Source organism: Sphaeramia orbicularis, chromosome 11, assembly GCF_902148855.1.
Source record: "Sphaeramia orbicularis chromosome 11, fSphaOr1.1, whole genome shotgun sequence".
In the NCBI taxonomy this organism is placed as follows: domain Eukaryota; kingdom Metazoa; phylum Chordata; class Actinopteri; order Kurtiformes; family Apogonidae; genus Sphaeramia; species Sphaeramia orbicularis.
Window position 1 is genome coordinate 50,496,169 of NC_043967.1, and position 20,084 is coordinate 50,516,252.

The 20,084-nt window shown below is 39.3% G+C and overlaps 1 protein-coding gene across 1 annotated transcript in view; it reads right to left on the bottom strand.

Moving 5' to 3' along the window:
• pvrl2l (PVR cell adhesion molecule related 2 like) overlaps positions 1 to 20,084 on the bottom strand; it is a 715,997-nt gene that overhangs the window by 414,997 nt on the left and 280,916 nt on the right. The window lies entirely within an intron of this gene.

The following is a 20,084-nucleotide window of genomic DNA, read 5'->3' on the forward strand; positions in this document are numbered from 1 at the left end:
ATGCTAATTATTTAGTTGATTGACAGTATTAAACTCCAAACGGACTGTGATTTCATCTGGATTTGCCGTCGGTCCAAAAATACAATAAAAAATATGTGTTCCTGTCTATTGTAATAAAAAACAGAGTAAAGTTGTCTTCCATTCATCTCATATAGTCGTCTCTATGGGAACCTGGATGTTTGTCATTGTAGAGCGACTGCAGCGAGTGTTCACGATAACACATACGCAAAAGAGCAGAACTCTATTAACGCTATACACATTTATTTCATCTGCTAGAGAAGCTGGCACAATAAAAAAAAAAAAAAAAGACTCCAGACTTTTCTTGTTTTTTGTCGGTCCGGTTTCAACTTTTTCAGCCCTAACATTTCAAGGTGTAACTGATGTAAACAAAACAGTTACTGACTCATACATTCATGTACACTAAATCTGAAGTTTCACTGTCATAAATATAAATATTTTCACTGATATCAATATAAATATAATACTAAAATACTACTAAATATGTACTTAAATAATGTATCAGTGGTATAATACAAATGTACTCAATGCTAACTCTGATACAGTCAAATAAATAATGTAAAATGATACAAACTCACACATACGCAAACAAGCAAAACTCTATTAATGTACACATTGATTTTATCTGCTAGAGAAGCTGGCACAAAAAAAAAAAAAAAAAAAAAAAGATTTATTTCTATTTTTCTCAGTCTGGTTTCATACGCTAAGAACTTTTTCAGCTCTAATATTTCAAGGTGTAACTGATGTAAACAAAACAGTTACAGACTCATACATTCATGTACACTAAATCTGAAGTTTCACTGTCATAAATATAAATATTTTCAATGATATCAATATAAATATAATACTAAAATACCACTAAATATGTACTTAAATAATGTACCAGTGGTATAATACAAATGTACTCAATGCTAACTCTGATACAGTCAAATAAATAATGTAAAATGATACAAACTCACGCATAAGCAAACAACTAAACCTATATTAACGTTGTACACATTTATTTCAACTGCTAGAGAAGCTGACACAAAAAAAAAAAAAGAAAGACTTATTTCTATTTTTCTCAGTCTGGTTTCATGCGCTAAGAACTTTTTCAGCCTTAATATTTCAAGGTGTAACTGATGTAAACAAAACAATTACAGACTCATATATTCATGTACACTAAATCTGAAGTTTCTCTGTCAGAGACATTCAATCCTATTAGGCCCCAAGGGCTCTTTCAATCATTGTGAGTGTGAATAAAATGTCTTCAACCAAATAAATCAGAGCCCGGCTGCCAGTGGGGCGACAGTGTTTCAGGAGGAAGGTGCCTCGGTGCAATTACAGCGTAGCCCTTAAACTAAAGACCCTGTCTGGAAGAATAATGTAACAGCTCTGAACGACAAAAAGATGAAGAGATGGATACCGCAAGGTGTGGTCACGGCGAAGAAACCGAGGGGTCTGAAGGCGAGGTAATATCGAAATTATGCAGGAGGACGAGAGATTAAAAGGAGTACGGGGCGAGCGCGAGGCTGTTTAGAATATGAAATATTCAACACCGGCCCAAATGATCGAATGACGAGCAGAGAACCTCACGTTACCCCTCATCATCTGCATTCTCCTTCAAAGTCCAAGGATATAACAATGAGAGAGGGATGAGAGCAGGAAGGACAACAGGGTCAGGGTCAGACCTCCAGACCCCCTCATTATGATCTCACTTCATTTTGGAGAGCTCCTCATTTCGACTGATTTCAAAGCAGACGCCAACTCTGACCGTGACTGCGAAACGGAACAAGTCACAAAGTAAAACGCAGAGGCAATGCTAATGCTGCGTTCAAGGCCATTTTTTGAGCCCGTAAGTCACGACTTCAAACCACGACTCATGACTTTATAACGTTCCAGGCAAGTCACGCCAAACTGCCTGAGCGCAAGGCATCGTAGTCGTTAGATGTAAACAAACCAACATGGCGGACCGTTCTTCATGCTCATTTACAATCATTTCTATCGCCAAAGGTGTTTGTTCTTTGCTTATTTTAGGGAAACAGAGGAAAAACGGCGCATAAGGCAAGAGAAGCTGTTCTACCTTTTATGTTATGGTATTTGTATATTTGGATACGTATTTGGTATTAATTTATTATTCCACTCAACGGACTGAAAACTAGCTAACACTAGAACAGCTGCTGATTATACACAACATTTGCAGATAAAGAAAGTTGCAGCAATACCTTGTTTTAATAAACAATTTGCATAAACACCACATCCATGGGAGCCGCCATTGCTGCATGACAGTCAGAGCCAGAGGTTGTGCTAGACATTTTTATAGTCCGTCATTTTGATGGACAGGGTCGTAAAAATTCCGTCACAACATATTATTAGCCGTCATTTCAAATTTTTATTTTTTAATGATAATGAGATATATTTAGTAGTATTTAATGTTCAGAAACATCTCAATGATGCAGCAGCTGTAGTTGCTGCTGGCTGGTAAACCAACATGATATCACAACTCGCATAATTATATACGCCACTTTTAATTGGTGTGCTATCTGTAGACATTATAAACTTTCCTTGTGTTTGTTCACGCAGTGTCAAATCCCATGCACTGAGGGTTAGGGTTGGGGTTATGTGAACCACAGATCTGGGCACAAACTGACATACCATCAAATAACACATGAAAGGTAGAAAATGCGTACATATAACACACCAAATGCCATCAGAACTGGTGTATTCCTTGCTTGTCCGTCATCCTTCACCACATCAGTCCCTCTTTTTTCACCGCGTTTATCAATGCCAGCACATTTACTGGGTTTTAAAATAACTAAGGAGACTCGGCTGTCTGCACATTTTGCACTAGCAAAGTAGCATCTAATTTTGGCTAAAGTCAGCTAAACAACGACACAAGACTGGACACTGACTGATTAATATGCACACTCACCATCAACTGGACAGGGGGTCTACTACAGGTGGACTAACTGGACAGGGGGTCTACTACAGGTGGACTAACTGGACAGAGGGTCTACTGCAGGTGGACTAACTGGACAGGGGGTCTACTGCAGGTGGACTAACTGGACAGGGGGTCTACTGCAGGTGGACTAACTGGACAGGGGGTCTACTACAGGTGGACTAACTGGACAGGGGGTCTACTACAGGTGGACTAACTGGACAGGGGGTCTACTACAGGTGGACTAACTGGACAGAGGGTCTACTGCAGGTGGACTAACTGGACAGGTCTACTACAGGTGGACTAACTGGACAGGGGGTCTACTACAGGTGGACTAACTGGACAGAGGGTCTACAACTAACTGGACAGGGGGTCTACTACAGGTGGACTAACTGGACAGGGGGTCTACTACAGGTGAACTAACTGGACAGGGGGTCGACTATAGGTGGACTAACTGGACAGGGGGTCTACTACAGGTGAACTAACTGGACAGGGGGTCGACTATAGGTGGACTAACTGGACAGGGGGTCTACTACAGGTGAACTAACTGGACAGGGGGTCGACTATAGGTGGACTAACTGGACAGGGGGTCTACTACAGGTGAACTAACTGGACAGGGGGTCGACTATAGGTGGACTAACTGGACAGGGGGTCTACTACAGGTGGACTAACTGGACAGGGGGTCTACTACAGGTGGACTAACTGGACAGGTCTACTACAGGTGGACTAACTGGACAGGTCTACTACAGGTGGACTAACTGGACAGGGGGTCGACTATAGGTGGACTAACTGGACAGGGGGTCTACTACAGGTGGACTAACTGGACAGGGGGTCTACTGCAGGTGGACTAACTGGACAGGTCTACTACAGGTGGACTAACTGGACAGGGGGTCTACTACAGGTGGACTAACTGGACAGGGGGTCTACTACAGGTGAACTAACTGGACAGGGGGTCTACTACAGGTGGACTAACTGGACAGGGGGTCTACTACAGGTGAACTAACTGGACAGGGGCTCGACTATAGGTGGACTAACTGGACAGGGGGTCTACAACTAACTGGACAGGGGGTCTACTACAGGTGAACTAACTGGACAGGGGGTCTACTACAGGTGGACTAACTGGACAGGGGGTCTACTGCAGGTGGACTAACTGGACAGGGGGTCTACTACAGGTGGACTAACTGGACAGGGGGTCTACTACAGGTGGACTAACTGGACAGGGGGTCTACTACAGGTGGACTAACTGGACAGGGGGTCTACTAACTGGACAGGGGGTCTACTGCAGGTGGACTAACTGGACAGGGGGTCTACTACAGGTGGACTAACTGGACAGGGGGTCTACTGCAGGTGGACTAACTGGACAGGGGGTCTACTACAGGTGGACTAACTGGACAGGGGGTCTACTACAGGTGGACTAACTGGACAGAGGGTCTACAACTAACTGGACAGGGGGTCTACTACAGGTGGACTAACTGGACAGAGGGTCTACTACAGGTGAACTAACTGGACAGGGGGTCTACTACAGGTGAACTAACTGGACAGGGGGTCGACTATAGGTGGACTAACTGGACAGGGGGTCGACAACTAACTGGACAGGGGGTCTACTACAGGTGAACTAACTGGACAGGGGGTCTACTACAGGTGGACTAACTGGACAGGGGGTCGATTATAGGTGGACTAACTGGACAGGGGGTCTACTACAGGTGGCCTAACTGGACAGGGGGTCTACTGCAGGTGGACTAACTGGACAGGGGGTCTACTGCAGGTGGACTAACTGGACAGGTCTACTACAGGTGGACTAACTGGACAGGTCTACTACAGGTGGACTAACTGGACAGGTCTACTACAGGTGAACTAACTGGACAGGGGGTCTACTGCAGGTGGACTAACTGGACAGGGGGTCTACTACAGGTGGACTAACTGGACAGGTCTACTACAGGTGGACTAACTGGACAGGTCTACTACAGGTGGACTAACTGGACAGGGGGTCTACTACAGGTGAACTAACTGGACAGGGGGTCGACTATAGGTGGACTAACTGGACAGGGGGTCTACAACTAACTGGACAGGGGGTCTACTACAGGTGAACTAACTGGACAGGGGGTCTACTGCAGGTGGACTAACTGGACAGGGGGTCTACTACAGGTGGACTAACTGGACAGGGGGTCTACTGCAGGTGGACTAACTGGACAGGGGGTCTACTACAGGTGGACTAACTGGACAGGGGGTCTACTACAGGTGGACTAACTGGACAGAGGGTCTACTGCAGGTGGACTAACTGGACAGGTCTACTACAGGTGGACTAACTGGACAGGGGGTCTACTACAGGTGGACTAACTGGACAGAGGGTCTACAACTAACTGGACAGGGGGTCTACTACAGGTGGACTAACTGGACAGAGGGTCTACTACAGGTGAACTAACTGGACAGGGGGTCTACTACAGGTGGACTAACTGGACAGAGGGTCTACTACAGGTGAACTAACTGGACAGGGGGTCTACTACAGGTGGACTAACTGGACAGAGGGTCTACTACAGGTGAACTAACTGGACAGGGGGTCTACTACAGGTGGACTAACTGGACAGGTCTACTACAGGTGAACTAACTGGACAGGGGGTCTACTACAGGTGGACTAACTGGACAGGGGGTCTACTGCAGGTGGACTAACTGGACAGGGGGTCGATTATAGGTGGACTAACTGGACAGGGGGTCTACTACAGGTGGACTAACTGGACAGGGGGTCGATTATAGGTGGACTAACTGGACAGGGGGTCTACTACAGGTGGACTAACTGGACAGGGGGTCTACTGCAGGTGGACTAACTGGACAGGGGGTCTACTGCAGGTGGACTAACTGGACAGGTCTACTACAGGTGGACTAACTGGACAGGTCTACTACAGGTGGACTAACTGGAAAGGGGGTCGACTATAGGTGGACTAACTGGACAGGGGGTCTACTACAGGTGGACTAACTGGACAGGGGGTCTACTGCAGGTGGACTAACTGGACAGGTCTACTACAGGTGAACTAACTGGACAGGGGGTCTACTGCAGGTGGACTAACTGGACAGGGGGTCTACTACAGGTGGACTAACTGGACAGGGGGTCTACTGCAGGTGGACTAACTGGACAGGTCTACTACAGGTGGACTAACTGGACAGGTCTACTACAGGTGGACTAACTGGACAGGGGGTCTACTACAGGTGAACTAACTGGACAGGGGGTCTACTACAGGTGGACTAACTGGACAGGGGGTCTACTACAGGTGAACTAACTGGACAGGGGGTCGACTATAGGTGGACTAACTGGACAGGGGGTCTACTACAGGTGGACTAACTGGACAGGGGGTCTACAACTAACTGGACAGAGGGTCTACTACAGGTGAACTAACTGGACAGGGGGTCTACTACAGGTGGACTAACTGGACAGGGGGTCGATTATAGGTGGACTAACTGGACAGGGGGTCTACTGCAGGTGGACTAACTGGACAGGGGGTCTACTGCAGGTGGATTAACTGGACAGGTCTACTACAGGTGGACTAACTGGACAGGTCTACTACAGGTGGACTAACTGGACAGGGGGTCGACTATAGGTGGACTAACTGGACAGGGGGTCTACTACAGGTGGACTAACTGGACAGGGGGTCTACTGCAGGTGGACTAACTGGACAGGTCTACTACAGGTGAACTAACTGGACAGGGGGTCTACTGCAGGTGGACTAACTGGACAGGGGGTCTACTACAGTTGGACTAACTGGACAGGGGGTCTACTAACTGGACAGGGGGTCTACTGCAGGTGGACTAACTGGACAGGGGGTCTACTGCAGGTGGACTAACTGGACAGGGGGTCTACTACAGGTGGACTAACTGGACAGGGGGTCTACTGCAGGTGGACTAACTGGACAGGGGGTCTACTGCAGGTGGACTAACTGGACAGGGGGTCTACTGCAGGTGGACTAACGGTGAGTCATGTGACTGCAGTACCGCTGTTGTGTTCAGTGTAGTTGTGAACAGTGGTGCTGTTGGTCCTACACAGGTAGGATGCTGTTATGAACTGTTTGATGCCTTGTTCAAAGACAGACAGAGCAGCGATCCTGCGAGCAGGTTCTGTTCACAGTGTTGTGTGAAAACGTTCTTAGGTAGATAACCCTTGGTATTTTAATCTGTCAGAATGACGGATTGCCTTCAGAATTTTCCGTCATTTTAAAAAAAACAATCCATCAATGACGAAATATTTTCGGTAAACTCAACCTCTGGTTAGAACTTGAAACTGGGAGTACATCGATCTAGTACGAGTTCACGGGTGGGAAGTCCTGGCTTTGACTGCCATTCCAGTGCATTTTCACCAGTAGAAGGTTGGAAAAACACGAGTTACGGGTTGCCTGGAACGCAGCATAAGGCTTCACATCTGAACGCCAAAGACGTCCTCCAAAACTGGAACTGAACTCCAGCAGGGACGAAGATCTGTGCAGAAAATCAACCCCGATGACAATCAGCTCACTGGTTTACCAACAAGTGTTCCATTTGACTTTCATTAAGATAATTTCAGCAGTTCTACATCCTCAGATGATTCTTGCTTTTTATCAAACTCCCAGAAATAAATTTTACTTTTAATCTTCCGTATCAGATAATTGCACTGGTGCCATGAATTTATTTAATCTGTTAGCTGTTGCCTCTGAAACGTTGCTTTGAAACCACATTGCAAAAAAAGTAGGTGTGGGCTTATCAAATTCATTGTTTCCATAACAACGCTGATTGAAAAGAATTAAATTTAATGCAATGATTCCCCTTGAGAAATTTGTAGGATACAAACTCTGAATTTTAAGTACAACAAAAGAGACCGGTTGGAGGTGCAGGAGGGTAATTTAGGAAAAAAAACTGCAGAGATGAGGGGGAAGATAGGGGGCGCTTTGTGAATCTAAGGTATTTATACAAGAAAGAAAGACGTTTATCTTCAGAAAGCAGCGGTGGCACGAATACATAATGAGACATGAAACAACAGGGACAAAAAATAATCATCAGAAAAGACAGAGCTGAGAGTGTTGTTGATAAATTACACTTTATCGCTCAGCGTCTCTCAGCCTCTGCAACGTTACAATAAACTGATTTAGACCAAAAAAAAAAAAAGACATGCAAACAAATATCGCACAAAAAACAGGAGTTACAGCTGGGAATCCGAACTGTGTTGTGAATCAGCGATGTGTAATGTGCAACAAACTCCAGGGACGCACACACCCACGCACACACACGCAAAATATGCACGGAGACGAACACGCACATGTGCATAAACACACAGAGGAACGCAGGGAAATCAGAGTGGAATCAGAGCCAACCTGAGCCTACAGGCTTATCTTCACCATGTGTCGGTAAGTCAGACACACACTAACACACACACACACTAACACACACACACACACACACATACACAGATTTGCCGGCTGGTGAAATCAAGCTGGCTTTGTGACTATAAGTCCTGAAAATTAGATAGCTTGCTGCCATCGCGCCCTATTGAGACAATCACACACACAGAGCGCCTCTCCGCATACACACCGATTATAAAGACACCTAAATCTTCTCTTTCTCTTGTCCCTTGCTCACCACACTCCTGGCATGTGCTACTGCAGACTTGATTACATTCATATGGTTCCTTGTGTGTGGTTGTGTGTGTGGTTGTGTGTTGGTGTGTGTGTGGCATGATCCTCCGGATTTCCAGAATCACCGTTGCAATCTGTTGCATGGATGGATGGATGGATGGATGGGAGGAAGAGAGGGAGAGAGAGAGAGAGAGAGGGTGGGGAAAAATACCACAGGAAAAACTAATTACCGAACAGAAGGTCCTTGGGCTAAGACGAACACACACACACACAGACACACACACACACACACACACACTCTGCCTCTTGTCTCAGTTTCTTCCCCTCTCTCAGACACACAATCACCGGTTGTTACACGAACGCAGTGAAGGATGGGTTATCCCTGTCCTCTGCAACCTTTACCTCCATAAAAATAACCACTGCATGATTGGAGAATCATCACAACGCAGTCACCTCTGCTGTCGTAAAAGGTGAAATACAATTGGTCACTTCATAAAAGCCAAGGATTCTCCCTGAAAACCAGACAACAGCGACTGCACACCCAGAAAATACAGCACATCCCAGATAAAAAAAAAACAAAAAACACACACACACATTTTCCTGTGCAGATAGAACTATCCAATAAATCTAATTTGACCTTATCTTTTTACTGCAGGGACGTTTTGTGCCACAAACACTTCCTGGGGGCTTTTTTTTTTTTTTTAACCCCCCCACTGGTGTTTCAAAGAGACTGTAAATAAAAAGTACAATAAATAAGATGGTGAGATATTCCCTTTGAATTTACATGTGGCTTGGAGTCATTACCAGCTGGACATAGTCAGTGTACTCACAGGGCTGGTTCAGGCTGTAAAGCAATATGAAATAATGAGATTACTGCTGCCAGCCTGCTTCAGGGGGATTAAGCATGCGAAATATGTTTGTACACCCACCAATAATAGAAATAATTTGAATAGAGGATAATAAGCAGCTCAGCATCCATTAGGAATAAGTCAAAGATAATAAATCAGACTGTTTTTTGTGTTTTGAGGCAGCAGCTGGAGGTTATTCACTACCATAGATAATAGTTTTCCTTTAGATAAACCAACAGAAATGATCCAATCACAGTACGGAACCGCTATACCGAAACACAGACGTTCATGTCGGAGACGGTTTGGAACAGATGTACTCTACGTTGATCCGAGGCATAAGGTGATAACTCTACTCTATGAAAAAAGACATTGTTGAATGGCGTGTGCAGGTGAAGGCTCTTCATAAATCGAGGCCGATGGTTCATCAATGCAACAGCACGAAGATTCAATCAACAGCCAAGGCCGGTATGTTCTAGTTATCCACAGAAGAAAAAACAAAGCAGAAACATTCCTGACACGAGTTCCCAGAGTCCACGATGGTGCATTCAGGTTGTTTAGTTAGAAGTAGAGCTGTCAGTTCATTACAGTGTTTAATCAGATTAATCACAGGGTTGATGTGGATTCATTTCGATTAATTAATCACAATTAAACATCATTGAGTTTTAATCTATATAAATTGTGTTTCATTTTGAACAAACAGACTCAAGAATGAAGGAAATATATATGCCTGGGGTGCTGATAAGGGAGGGAAACATGACAAATTCATGGGGCCCAGCATTTGTGGGGGGCCCATAGAGCAGTGGAGGGGGTCCAGTGGATAAAGGTTAGAAGTTAAAAAAATTTTGTGGAAGATCCGATGTGTAATAGTGGAATAGAAGTCAGGAGTCAGGCGTAGAAAGCATCTTAAGTTTCCGTTTTGTTTTCACGCTAGCATAAGTGATGTTATGTATGGACCGCACCCCCACATGCATTTATACCACCACCACCCCACCTCCCCCACTTCAACAGACTGATAAGATATTGAATTTTATGAAAGGGTCTACAACGTCTACCTTTCATGGGGCCCACAATTGGTACATATATGCACTTAACGGGTTTGTCGCAAGTTGGTGCTAGCAGAATCTCCGATTAACATATGGTTTCGCATTAACCCAGAAGGACCCAGTGTGACATTTGTGGCAGTTCCAAAATAATTTTTTCTCTATATTTAACCATCCTTAAGTGGTTTATCAGCATTTTTTATTATATTATCTTCTGTATTTTGTGTTTCTTTCAGTGAAAATCAGGTATTTTCCAACATTTGATTTACTGATCATGTAGATGTTCAAAAAAGCTAAGCGTAAAGTTGAGGGTTATTATATCAGTCATGGAGAAAAGTGACAAAAAAATGACTTTTTCGGCAAAATCTCTCATTAACTGAACATAAACCCAGTGTGTCCATCCACTGCCATTGATCCAACTCCATGGGTTTTGCAGGTGAATCAATGTTGTAGAGGATGACTATGTTTCCACGGCAACTACAGAGCCTCTGAACGTCCACACAGGTCCTATTCGATGACCATGAAAAGATGAATAACTGCATTTTACACCAATTATTTACATGTATTGATAGGGTTAGTGGATCAGCAGGTATTAAACAGTTCCATTAGTAGATGATTGGTGGATGTTTGGGTCTTTATGGGTTAATGTGGTATTTTAAACTGGAAGTGCTTCGGTGAAAATGCCTTCCTCCAGAGTGTGGATTAGGGATGCACCGATATCACTTTTTTCCAGACCGAGTACGAGTACTTACATTTGAGTACTTGCTAGCATTTGAGTACTAGATAAACAAAGATTTATGCAACTGTTTATCCACCTGTCCACAATTATCTAATATAAGATTATTATATCCTGTGTAGATCAGCGTTCTTATTTCATATATCGGCCAATATATCGGTTATCGGCCAATATTGGATATCGGCCGATATAATGGATATGGGCTTTTTTTAGCCCCCGATATCGGCATCAGCCCCAAAAATCCCATATTGGTCGGGCTGTAGTTGGAAGGAATTCATAAACGTTGGGACACCTGGAGGAATTGGTAGCACCAACTTTCCAGGCTTGATAACCTCCAGCTGCAGAACTGCTTTCAGTTGTTAACCCATTTCTTGTTCACCTTTTTGTATAATTCTGAAATGTACATTATTTTTCAGTTTTGTTTAACCTTACCTTTTTTTTTTTTTTTTTTTTTCACCTCTGGCAGTTCACCGCTTACCCTTGTACCATTTCAAGCTGTTCATTGGACTGGAACTGTTTGAATTTAAATACACAACTGGAAAAATCGGGGTGTTCTAAAACTTTTGACTGGTAGTGTATGTGAAAATGTCGTGACCTAACTAGTTATAGACGTAACAAACCAAGCAGGAATTAAAACAGGTCATAGAAATCCACTAGATTTTTGCCGGAATGAATATAAAGATAGCTTTGCAGCACCTGGAGGGTTCAGATTCAAACTTTATGAACTATTAGGGTCCAAGTATACAAATAAATGAACCAAAGACTAATAAAAGTGGGTTTAGCTAAATATGAGCCCTTTAAATGCTTTACTCATTAATTTCACTTGAAACTGTAGTTAGTTTTGGAGACCTGTGCTTCAGCTGCATATACTTTGTAAATCAAGTAGTAAAATAAAATAAGGCGGGACCAGAGTGTTTACTGAAGTGAACACCCTTACGTACTTGAGGAGAACCCACGCTGTGTCTAGACTGTGACCTCGGTCCACAGATAACCTATGCAAATAATCCAGAGGAAAGGTGGGGAACGGGTTCCTCGGGGCTGCTTCAGATTCATCTAACTTGCATCTTTTCCTAAGCTCTCAGCTCTGTTTTAACATCCACAGATACAGACAGGAAAGGATTGGAATCCAATTTCACTTAATACTCCACCTTTAGCAGTAGTCATGGGAAATCAGATTTTAATCCCTCCTGCCTGTGCGTTGTAGCTTAGAGCCCACAAAGTCCAGATCTAATCTGTGCTTGTGTGTCTGTTTGCTCTGAAGCTTTCACACCAGGTGGAAGTGGGGCCTTTGGTTCCAAAACTGTCATCCTCTCCCAAATGGGGGTGGGTGGTGGTGGGGTGTTACTGCTGTGTCAGAGGTGGACCACAGGACTTGACATGACAATGTTACATCAGGTGTTGCATGACATTCTGACGTGTTTTTGTACGACTGTGCTTTGGTTTCTACTAGGGATGTCCGATATTGACTTTTTTGACAAAAACCGATATGCCGATATTGTCCAACGCTGAATTTCCGATTCAGATATCTACCGATACCGCTGCCGATATATGTGGGATATTAAACTAATTTTAGGTAACATCACAAATCTCCTGTCATGGAATTAACACATCCTGCCTAATTTTATTGTGATGCCCCATTGGATGCATTTTCAAATGCAACAAGGCTTTCAAAATGTAAACACTGTCTGTGCAAAGAATACATACTTCAACTTAAGTTAAGTAAAAAATGCCATATTTATTTATTTTCTCTCCCTTTTTTTTGTTTTGTTTTTACTGTTGTTTGCAGTGTTGTGATTTTCCTTTATTCTTTTTTTTGTTTGTTTTGTTTTTACTGTTGTTTGCGGTGTTGTGATTTTCCTTTATTCTTTTTTTTGTTTGTTTTGTTTTTACTGTTGTTTGCGGTGTTGTGATTTTCCTTTATTCTTTTTTTTTTTTTTTTTTACTGTTTTTATGGAGTTTTGACCGTGTAACTGTTTTTTGGAGTTCAACCAGGTGACAAAAAGCATCTGGATGGTTTTTTCTTGTTTTGTTTTGTATTTTTTACTTTAGTAAATTTTTTGCATATTTTTTTAATGGGATTTATTATTTTGTAAGTGTTTTCTCTGTTTTTGTACATGTAATTGCTTATTTTGTTTATATTTCTACATTTTGTTTTTATTTTTCATTATTTTTTCCCCAGTTTTGTTCAGTTTGTGGCTCATTTTATTATAATCTTTTGACCATGTAACTGCTTTTTAGAGTACAACCAGGGGTCAAAAAGCATCTGGACTGATTTAGGAAAGAAGAGCCAAAAACAAAAACTACTGGGCTAAAATTCAAGTACTCATTGCTTTTTTTTATTTTTTTACTTAATTTTATTAACTTTTTTGCATATTTTTTCATGTTATTTATTATTTTGTGAGTATTTTCTTTGTTTTTGTTCATGTAGTTGCTTTTTTTGTTTATTTTTCTATATTTTATTTTTTACTTTGTTTTTTTTTTTCTCGATTTTGTTCCGTTTCTGGCTTATTTTGTTCATGTTACTTATCTTTTTGTTGGTTTATTATTCATTCTGGTTCATTTTATTGATCACAATGGCTGTTTTTGTTCATTTTGTTGCTTACTTTATTATTATTTTTGACCATGTAACTGCTTTTTGGAGTTCAGCCGGGTGTCACAAAGCATCTGGACTAATTCAGAAAAAAAACGAGCCAAAAACAAAAACTACTGGGCCCAAATCCAAATACTTGTTGCTTATTTTATTCTTTCTTTTCTTTTTTCTTTTTTTTTTTTTTTTACTTAACTTCAGTAGATTTTTTGCAGATTTTTTTCATGTTATTTATTATTTTCTAAGTATTTTCTTTTTTTTGTACATGTAGTTGCTTATTTTGTTTATTTTTCTACATTTTGTTTTGTATTTTCATATTTTTTCTCCAATTTTGTTCAGTTTGTGGCTTATTTTTTTTTGTTCATGTTACTTATTACTTTGTTGGTTTATTATTCATTTTGGTTCATTTTACTCATCACTTTGGCTGTTTTTGTTCATTTTGTTGCTTATTTTATTATTATTTTTGACCGTGTAACTGCTTTTTGGAGTTCAACCAAGTGTCAAAAAAACAGCTGAACTGATTTAACAGAATTAACCTGTCCAAACTTCAACTCCTCTCTTTGTCTTTTTCTGTTATTTTCACCTCTTTTGACCCTAAAACTCACAGTAAAACAAAACCACTGAAGAAAAGAAACATACAAATAAGTCTGTTTCACTGAAATGTGTCAGAGGTTAAAGGGATAATTAGCTCAATAAAACAAAAATAAAGAAATAATGAATCATTACACTGACCTGTTATAAAAAAAAAAAAAAAAAGGTTGTACTGCAACATCTTTAATGTCCTAATAGGGAGTTTTTGGCTAAATATCCAAAAACTAGTCATTTTTGCATTGTGAAATGACATGTTATTGGCTTTTTTTGGTGCATTTTCTGTCAGTTTCTATTTAATATCTTTGTCTTTTATAACTGAAATCTTTTTTTCTCCATTTTCTGACACTATACAATCATGTCTGCAGTAAATTTGTTCCAGTTCCAACCAATGTATCCCAGAAATTGCATCCATATACAACAAATACAACTACAATTATGTTTTGCTTAACACATAATTCAGTTTATTCAAGCTTTTTTCTTTTTATATAGTAATTTCTCGGCGTAAACCCTGGACATAACTATAAATTGCTCAGAGAAAACCTATATAATTTGTTTTCCAATCACAGAAGCACTTACTGAACAGCAGAACTATTACATCTTTTATGGTTTATTCGCAGTAAGCATTTGGTTCGATTTAAGGAAAGATAGCGGGGGGTGCAAAGATGTGATGAAAAATGACTCACAATGTATTTATTAATATTTAAAGGAACACAGGAGCTTTTCCCAACCCTTACCCAAGTACTTTTATCGCCTACGGCAAAATATCAACGGGAGGCAGGATGTGAACTGTGGACGTTAACAACCCCCCCCCGCCTCCTGGAGAAGAAGTAGCAGATCCTTAAGTGGAAAATTACATTTACGTGGAACAAAAATCAAGGCACTGATTTTATTTATAGAAAAAAAAACATAATTGGATTTGCAATTGAGTTACTCTATATGGACAAAAGTATATGGACGTGTTGAATTCAGGTGTTTCTTTTCTAACAGGGGTCTGGGAGACAAAACAATAATGAAAAATGTCAGAATATACACTGAACAAAAATATAAACGCACCACTTTTGTTTTTGCTCCCATTTTTCATGAGCTGAACTCAAAGATCTAAAACTTTTTCTATGTACACAAAAGGCCTATTTCTCTCAAATATTGTTCATAAATTTGTCTAAATCTGTGTTAGTGAGCACTTCTCCTTTGTCCTTTGCTGAGATAATCCATCCACCTCACAGGTGTGGCAGATCAAGATGCTGATTAGACAGCAGGATTATTGCACAGGTGTGACTTAGGCTGGCCACAATAAAAGGCCACTCTAAAATGTGCACTTTTACTGTATTGGGCGGTCCAGGGGGGTCAGAAAACCAGTCAGTATTTGGTGTGACCACCATTTTCCTCGCACAGTCTTCTTCATGAATTCTCTGAAACAGCTTTGGAGATGGCTTATGGTAGAGAAATGAACATTCAATTCACAGGCAAAAGCTCTGGTGAAGATTCCTGAAGTCAGCATGACCAGTGCATATTCCCTCAAAACTTGTGACATCTGTGGTATTGTGCTGTGTGATAAAACTGCACATTTTAGAGTGGCTTTTTATTGTGGCCAGCCTAAGGCACACCTGTGCAAAAATCATGCTGTCTAATCATCATCTTGATATGCCACACCTGTGAGGTGGATGGATTATTTCAGCAAAGAAGAAGTGTTCACTAACACAAATTTAGACAGATTTGTGAACAATATTTGAGAGAAATAAACCTTGTGTGTACACAGAAAAAGTTTTAGATCTTTCAGTTCAGCTCATGAAAAATGGGAGCAAAAACAAAAGTCGTGCATTTATATTTTTGTTCAGTATAGTTACAGAGAATGAAGAGCATAGAAGGAAAGTAAAAGGAAGCAAAATTTACAATGAACATTTAGTTGTTTTTTCTCAGCAGGCACTACGTCAATTGTTTTGAAACCAAACATATATTGATGTCATAATCATACCTAACACTATTATCCATACCTTTTCAGAAACTTTTGCCCATATGAGTAATCAGGAAAGCAAACGTCAGAGTGTGTGATTTGCTGAATGCACTCGTCACACCAAAGGAGATTTCAAAAATAGTTGGAGTGTCCATAAAGACTGTTTATAATGGAAAGAAGAGAATGACTATGAGCAAAACTATTACGAGAAAGTCTGGAAGATACTATTAAAGAAGAATGGGAGAAGTTGTCACCTGAATATTTGAGGAACACTTGCGCAAGTTTCAGGAAGCGTGTGAAGGCAGTTATTGAGAAAGAAGGAGGACACATAGAATAAAAACATTTTCTATTATGTACATTTTCTTGTGGCAAATAAATTCTCATGACTTTCAATAAACTAATTGGTCATACACTGTCTTTCAATCCCTGCCTCAAAATATTGTAAATTTTGCTTCCCCACCCTGTATATATATTCATTTTCTACCTCTTAATTTCTAAAATATACCATCTACTTTCTTCACATCTCACTAAGGGAGAAAAATCTCCCATTAAACTTTAGGAAATATTGATGTTTTCATCTTAAATCAGCATGAACAGGATATCTGTGATGTGTCGGAATATTTTTGTCCGTAAACATCAATATTTCCTTAAACGTCAATGGGAGATTTTTCTTCCTAAGTGAGATGTGAAGAAAGTAGATGGTTAGTTGTGGAGGAAAAATACCATTTACAGTCAGAGCATGAGAAATATTTTCGATATTTAGAGGTAGAACATTTAAAGTCATAGTCATGGCTGAAAATAAAATAAATAAATAAATAAATGTTGACAGAAATTCAGTGAAAATCATCTCTAAGGCATTTTGGAAGCAAAGATAACAATTTAAACCAAACTTAACAATACAATGTAATGATATTTATCCCAATATAAAACTATATTCTGATTATTATTTTATTCTATTCTCAGACCCCTGTTAGAAAAGAAACACCTGAATTCAATGTGTCCACATACTTTTGTCCACATGAAATCAGTCATCTGTTTCTATAACCAGTGTCAGTCTGTGGTATTTTGTAGTTTTTTGTTTCTTTTTACTCATTTCCACCGTCTTCATCCTATAAATTACCTGAAATATATGTGAAACTGAATGAGTCTGTTGAACAAATTGTGACAAATTAAAGGAAAAGCCTTGGATGATGAGTTTGAAACTGATGTGAATCCCATTAGGGTTGGACCAGTGTGTCAGCATCAGCCATTCTACTCCTTCATTCTTTCATTTTCTAATTAATCCTTTTCAGCGGAGGACGAAGGTGGGATACACCCTGAACAGGATACGAGTTTATCAGTAAAACATCACTGAGGGACAAATATCAGCAATTTAGATGTTTATAATATTAAAATAGACTGGTCTGGAACAAAGGAAAGCACAGCACTAACATAACATTAGAATTAAATACTGAATGAGATGAACAGTTTAGGCTCTGAAGAATGAATAAATGACCCATAAAGACCCAGTGTTACGAAATTTTTCTTTGTATTTAACCTTTCTTTTTTATATATTTATATGTATTATCCTTTGTACTTTGAGTTTTTTCAATAAAAATCAGGTATTTTCTCATTTTTAATTCACTGATCATGTAGATGTTCATAAAAGATCAGATAAAATTTAATTGTCATAATATCGGCAACATGAAAAATGAAGAAAATCCGACTTTTTCAACAAAACTGACCATTAACTGAACATAAACTCAGTGTGTCCATCCACTGTCATTGACCCAATTCCATGGGTTTTACTGGTCAATCAATGTTGCAGAAGATGACAGTGTTTCCACGGTAACTACAGACCCTCTGAACGTCCGAATGGGTCATATCTGATGACCATGAAAAGATGAAAAACTGTATTTTACACCAATTATTTACATGTGGGTCGAGTCACGCGCCTGTTGACTTTGAATCAAAAAATTAGAATTGACATAATGATTTCAAACTTTCTGTAGTTCAATAGTAGAACATCTTAAGTTTCTAAATCCATTAAAATTTTTGCCAAAAAAAGGATTTTCAAGAAAATTATGGAACTTTTTATACAAACTAAATTCAGTCCCTCAGAAAGTTCTCTAAGAATGAATAATAACATAACTTATCACTGCAATAATTTGAAATCTCAATCATATATTTCTGTTTTCAGTATAGTTTTATGACCTTTTACACACCCTTTTATCATTATAAAAATCACTTTGTCTGGAAAAATTGGCGTGAATTGCTTTTTTAAGCATTTTAATATCAGATGGTGCCGGTTATGTAGGGAATTTCACTTTTCTCAAAAAACGTGTTTTTTTTTTTTAAATTACTCATTAATCAAATGAGCTAAACCAATGGAAATTTCTGAAAGAAAGCATTTAACCCTCTGCTTAAGCATGGCTTCATTGGAATTTGAGATTATTTTATCACTAATCTAAAAAAAAGATTTATTTATTTTCCCTACATAGTAGAGAAACCATTAATCCTATCAATACATGTATTGATAGGATTAATGGTTGTAAAGTCATGAAACCTTTTACGACAGTAGATGCTTTTGCTCATTAGTGGCTGTTTGGGTCTTTAAAGGTTAAACCACCTCCTAAAACAGATCTTCTGGTTTAATTATAGTAGTTCTTTTAGCTACAACCACTGATTATCTGTCTTTAATGACATGGAAAGGCCAAGTTCCTGTTGCAAAATGTGTGTTTCTTAGGTTTTTACATTTTTTTTAGTATAAATATCAGCAAAACATAAAATGTAAAAGTACAACTACTGTATTTCTGATTCATTTAGACGACTTTATAAATAAAGTTGGAGTTGAAATTGAACATGTTCTATAAAATCATCATATGTTAGTGGGAGAGGCATACTGTATATCTGTAAAAAGTCGACTTTTCATGAGCTCAGAAATGAACTAAAACCACTATCATATTGGGGGTAGGAGTACATAAGTTTTCTTCCTACTCCTTTTCGAGTATGTATAATTATATTTCATTTGTTTTATTATTATTATTATTATTATTATTATTATTATTATTATTATTATTATTATTATTATTATTATTAATACATATTTATTTTTACTATTATTATTTATTTATTATTTTTGTGGTTTGTTTGCTTATCAATTATTTATGTACCAGTACTTATATTTTGCTGGTTAATTTTTGCTTTTATTTCACTGTTTACATCACAGGTGTCAAACTCATTTTAGTTCAGGGGCCACATACAGACTAATATGTTATAAAGTGGGCCGGACCAGTAAAATAATCACATAATAATATATAAATAATGTCAACTCCAAACTTTTCTCTATTTTTAAGAGCGAAAAAAGTAAATTTACATTATGAAAAAGTTTACATCTACAAACTGTCCTTTCAAAAAATGTGAATAACATGAACAAACTGAAAAAATAAGTGTAATTTTAACAATATTCTGCCTCAGTTTATCATTTACACATGTACATTAGAACTTACAAATACACAAAAACATTTAATAACAGGCAGAATATTGTTAAGATTACACTTGTTTCTCTTAAGAAATTTCAGGTTGTTCATATTTGTTCAGGTTATTCACATTTTTTGTGAAATTATACTTTGTTTTAGTGTAAATATATGAAAATATTTACATTTACAAAGAGAAAAATTTGGAATTGTCATTATTTCTATGTTATTATGATAGGATTTTACTGAATCCTGCCCACTTGAGATTGAATTGGTCTGAATGTGGAACGTGAACTAAAAGGATTGTTAATTTCTTAGTGTAATTTTTACATTTCAAAAATTCCTCCCAA